Here is a 6,000-nt window from a genome sequence, read left to right on the forward strand (position 1 = left end):
CTTCAGCTGTTGTTGCTGTTGTCCCTATTTTATCTCTCTTCAGCCAGGGGTGCTGTCAGGGTGAAGCCTTCCTGCTGACCACAAATGGTTATGCATTCATTTCTGAGCTGTTGAAGTGTGTTTCAGTGGTTAGTCAAGGAGGGTGAAAGACTGGGTCTGAACTGGCATGGGTTTTTAACTTTAAAAGTTTTGTGACTTCCCATCACAGAGGCTGAACTGGATTCTGGAGAGGGGAAGGGCACTGAGAGGTCCAAGTTTGCAAGTGCGTTATAAGAATTTGGAGAGGAGGAAGGGCTTGCATGGGCATGGGTCATTCTGCAGCATGAGTATCTTCCACCTCCAGGCTGAGATCACGGAGCAGCACAATGCATCTCTGTGGTGCGCTTGCAGTAGGAACCCCAACAAAGCGGCGCAGGCACGTCCCTGCTGTTTAACCAATGTGTATAAAATGTATAGTGAGTAAATTTAATAAGAAACATAAAGATCTTAAGGAATGTCCTTGAAAAAAAAAAAAAGAAACATTTCAAGCAAAGCTACTGATGATTCCTTATGATACAGTAATGCAAAACTGACCCATGCAAATTTTCTTCTCCTGTTTTGAAGACTGCAAAACTTCTTAGCTCTCTCTAATTAAAAATGTTTATTTAAAATGTTTTCTTCTGTTTTCTGAGGAAAAAAATGAAATTAGATCTGCCAAATGATGGCAGGTTTACCTCAGGAGTTCTCAGCATGAACCTTAAAGCAATGTGATAGAGGACATGGAATGAAAGTGGCTATATGAGGCAGTGAAAGCCTGCATAATCACTATGATGCAAGTTCCTTTTTCTTATAAAGACAGAGAAAGGCCCTGGAGGGAGTATGACAGGAAAATGGGAATCACATTAAGAGTGAAATGACATGCTAAAGAGTAAACCTGAACTAAAGAGAGTGTAAGGAATCCTGATATTTGGGAAGTTTGTGTCAAAACTTTGTGGTTTTTCCTCATTTACATAACAAATTGAGATCAGTAGTTCAGTGCTCGTCTTCCTCCTCAGGCACCAGCTCTTGGCAACAAAACAGTACCTGGCCAATATGTAGACTTCAGCACTCAGCTGAGAAGGATATGAAAAATACATGAAGGACAGGCCTTTCAGGTTACAGAATGGGTTGCCGCAAGATGGTATGGAATTGCACTAAAGAGAATATGCTTAATTGTAGTTTTGAACTGCCAAACCTGGCCTATGGGCAAAGCAAGAGCTAGAGTGAGCAGTGAGCTGGGCTGCCCGTGGGTCTCCTACTTGATCTTTCCATTCTTTCTGAATGCTTAGAGATAGATGGAGGTAAAACGTGAAGTCTAAGTGCACAGAAGAGATATGTCCTTTCCCTGTAAAACAGTGCAAGTATTAAAGGATCCAGTTCTCTGTCATGTATGGCCATACACACAGGCAAAGCAAGTGCTGCCACTCGGGGGTCCATACACTTCGCAGGGGTTCAGGGCAAGGGACGTTCATACTTGAGATAGATTTGTTTGAGAAGTTTGCTTTGTCTGTGGGGTTATAAGAGGATGTGAATGCAGTCTGTTTTCTCTATATACCACCCTGTCTTTCAGCCAAGAAGGGCCTGGATGAACAGGGAAGTGTTCCTGATATCTAAGAAAAGCAGTTGCTGACAGTCTGGTAGTGTTGGGTAATGTAAACAGCCTTGTGGTGTCATGCCCCACCTACCACAGGAGCTAACTCTGCCGTGGGAAGGAGACACATAAACTCTGAATGGCACAAAGCTTGAGATGGTTTATGAAAGTTATCTTGTTTTGCAGAAGATATGCAAAAGAAAGAAGTTGTGGCCTGGCTTGTTTGACCCAACTTTCTGTGAGCATCACTGCAGTAGTGAAAGAAGTAGGAGAACAAATTCCATTCTTAGCCATAAATTCAGTTTTCTAGAAGTGAAACAAAGTGAAAGAGCTCTCTCATACAGGAAGGAACAATACTGCAATAAACAGAGAACAATTTAATTTCTTTTATCCCTTCTACCTCATTTCTAAATGAAGGAAGGGAGCTTCTGAGTTGCCAGTTCCAGTCCTATTGAAGGCACTTGCAGCCAGCATGTTTGTAAACTGGTCAGGCTCCTATTTAAAACTGGTTGTTTATAACTGCTACTACTCATTAGAGAAAGCTGTTTCAGAACTGTGCATCTCTGAGAGCTCTTTGTGAGAAAGTATCTGAGTGTCTAGTTTGTTTTATCTTTTGGAATAATTTGGAGGCAGAATTATAAAGGAATACCTACTAATGACTTTTTGTTCTTCCTTTCTAGGATTTCTTAGAGAGGAATACAAATTTGCAAGACACCACTATGTTTGATCTTTGTCTTTGGAGTTAGTTATTGTGGCAATGACCCTCTATTTCCATGTTTAATGACTGTTCAAATGTTAGCAATATTCTCTCCAAACAAAACAGACTCTTTATATGAAAAAAAGAACTTGAAGCATTCTTTGATGTAATCATTTCATCACACATCTCAATAAAGAAGGTCTGGGTTTCTTTAATTTGATTAGACAACTTTACTAGTGGCATCAAAAATGCAGAGCACAAGAAGCCTTCACCATTCAATAATTTTCACTGGGTGTAATGGCCTTTAATGCTATCTCTTAGTAATTAAGCATGGGTAGGTAGTGAAATGCAAAATCCAACTTATGTCCAATGTTTCCTAACAGCTCTTGATGGTCCTCTGTCACTGTTTTCCTCAGTCCCTTCCAATCTGTGGTTATTGAAGTACTGAAAATTTTTCTCTGCGGAGGAAATCATCAACATTAATACTAAACATGACTTAAGCAATGCCCATGGTCATAGACTCATAAAGCAGTAGAGTCATAGGATCATAAAATCACAGAATGATTCGTGTTGCAAGGGGTGTTAAAGACCATATGTTTCCAACCCCCCCTGCCATGGACTCCTACTAGACCACATTGCTCAAAGCCCCATCCAATCTGGTCTTCAACATTTATAGGGATGGGGCATCCACAGCTTCTCTGGGCAACGTGCTCAAGTGTCTCACTATCCTAACATTGAAGATTTTCTTCTTAATATCTGATCTAAACCTGCTCTCTTTCCATTTAAGGCCTGAGTAAGACATAGTGCATGGAAGACATATTGCCAGCTTGGTCTAAAAAGGCATGCTGTGAATAGCACAGCACACAAGCTAGTTGTGGAACTGGAGCTGCTGCTGACAGGTCAAATAGTCCTCTAGCTGTCAGCCCTTCTCCAGTGATTCCCGCTTGGGTGGAAAGTAGATCTTGTCCCTCTATCTTCCCCTTCACTATTTTTTCCATAAAAACACCTGGCTATGAGTTCTGTGAAGACTGTTTAAACTTGGCAGTGCCTCATGGTGACACAAATCCAGTAATGCCCTTTTTCTTAACTGAGTTTCTAAAACATGAAGAGTAAGAAAAAAATAACACACACATCATAGATATGAAACTCTGATAAGTTTCTGAGTAGTGTTGTGTAGGCTTTGTACCTCTTTATACATCAAGTTCTCACTCATGGTACTGGATAAGCTTAGCACAAGAAAAGAAGCAGTTAATGGAGGGAAAAATCCAAGAAAGGTCATATTTCTTTACACTACTTTCTTACACTTTTTTAAAGGAGAGGGTTTTTTCATTGAAAGTAACTGTAAAAGTAAAGGCCAGAAGCAATTAATGTGCATTCTGTACTAGTTAATCTGCTCACCTCAAGGAAGTTTATCTTCAGAGATCAAAAGACAAAAGTCAGACTCTCTCACACCACCTTCCATGCTTTAAAGAGCAAATCTCAAAGGAGATTCTGGTGTTAAAATATCTCTTTAGGGGCTCTAAGGAGTTTGATGGAGCCATTGTTGTCTTTGTGAAGGCAGAGGTACAAGGTGGAAGAATTGAAATTTGCTGTAGCTTCAAATATGCAAATCAATCCAACAAAGTCTTCCTCATTGTTATTAACCCATGTCAAAAGGCAAAATCTAGTGAGACATTTCAAGCTACTTACAAATGCCAGAAATTTCTTGTTTGGGAATACCTTTTCAGAGACCACTGCACTATGAGGCTACGTAATTTCAACTGCTGGTGGTAAATAAAGGCACTTGGCTAACTTTGTCTATAACAGGCCATAATTCACAGCACTGATTATAGGAACCAGCAGTGTTTTTAATTGTCAAGTTACAGTTTAAACACTTTGTGCTGCTCTGAAATTGCTTATCTACAGCAGTCTTGTTTACATAACGCTGTGTCCACATATTGTAGGTTGAAGAGCTGCTTGACAGTAGTTCCTTCTTTGATGGAAAAATATTTCATTGAGTTTCTCTTTTATAACATCTACTAGGAAATAATTTCTCAAAATAGTAAAAAACCTCCCAGACTTTTCTAACACATATGTCCTTAAATAAAAACATATTTGTTCTTTAAGTAGACGTGAATAAGAAATTATTAATATTCACAGAAATGTTCCCCTTTTTTAAATAACCAGTACAAAAAAAAAGTGCATTTGAAAATACTAATGAAAAACTTAAAATTTAATGAAAAAACGTCCAGCCCAGAGGAGCTTTATGGTGCTAGCACTCTGCAAAGTGACAGCCAGGAGCTGGAGTAAGGAGCAGGTCACACAGAGCCAGCAGGGTGCCCTCCTCTTCAGCTTTCAAATACTCTTGATTTTTGTTCTCTTGTCCTCCTTCATCCCCATCTCAAGGTAGGTTAGGCAAAGCTGGTATGCTTCCACAAAATGTTATTATGTGTTAAGGTTTTTTAGAGAAAAAGTACTGTTAGAAATTCCTCATCTATTTCTATATCTGTGGTTTATATTGTATAACAGTAATGTAATAATTTACATAATCAAATTGCTCATAACCGCTATTATGACTGAATTGCTTTAACAGCAAAAACATAAAATCACTACAGAGATTAATAAAGCTACTTAAACTGGAGCTGGAGTTCTGCAGCCAGCCAAATTTTTCAATTTGGTTGTGACAAAACATGAAATTATGATGACATTTTCAAATCTGACTTCCTGATCCCGGATTCCTTAGACAGACAGTTATAGAGTTACAACCTTGAGTGATTTATTGCTTTGAAAAATCAGTCCCACAACTGCCAAATTAAGGATTTCATGACACTGCAGATGCCCAGGATCAAAAACATAGGCTTTTCTACTGAAGTCTGCAAAAATCCAACCTCTGTACAACTCCAGGTATTTCACACCCAGAAGTAGGTGCTCCATTGCTGATGGATTTTGAGTGACCCTCTCTACTCACGACGCTCATGGAGCTGCTGGGTGGTGAGGGTAGGGCCCAGATGAGGCAAACCCTACAAGCCTCCTCCACTAGGCACTGTAAAAGTTCTATTGCTGCATCTTCCCACACACTTTTTTGTCAGGCTGTGGAGTGTGTTCAGATGAGGAAGCAACCGAGGTTCCTGAGCCTAGACCCTTTGCCCAACCAATGTAGGGGTGTCCTGTGTCCCACCCAGCTCCCCACATCTCACTAAGGGGCTTGGATTTTGTGTTTATTACCTTACAGTGACACCTGCTGGAAAAAACCCTTCATTTAGTCAAGGAAGATTTATATTTAGCATGAATTAAACCTTAACTGGATGCCAGAAACAAGATACTACGTGTGTCAAGAATCATAGAAAAGACTAGCACAAGTGAAAAATACCAGCAGAGTATTAAAAAACCTTCTGAGAACCACACTGCAACCTTGTAGAGCAGCCTGTTGCGATTTCCCAAAAGCAAGTACTGAGTGACCACAGTTTTACACCCAAAGTACAGCACCATTGCAGTCCCAGAGCAGACCTCAGACCAATGCACTCTATTTCTCTGTACAGTGATTTCTGAGGATACTGAAGCCCTCTCCCAGATATTTGGTGGAGTCTGATCAATGTATAGAACAAGTTTTTCTGCCATTCTCACATTTTAGGAAATGATTCTTTCATTTATGAAAGGTGTAGTCCTTGTGGACTGTCTCAACTTCCCAAGGAATTCAGAAGGCAAAAGGAAGGTA

This window comes from Pseudopipra pipra, chromosome Z (genome assembly GCF_036250125.1).
Source record: "Pseudopipra pipra isolate bDixPip1 chromosome Z, bDixPip1.hap1, whole genome shotgun sequence".
NCBI classification, from domain to species: domain Eukaryota; kingdom Metazoa; phylum Chordata; class Aves; order Passeriformes; family Pipridae; genus Pseudopipra; species Pseudopipra pipra.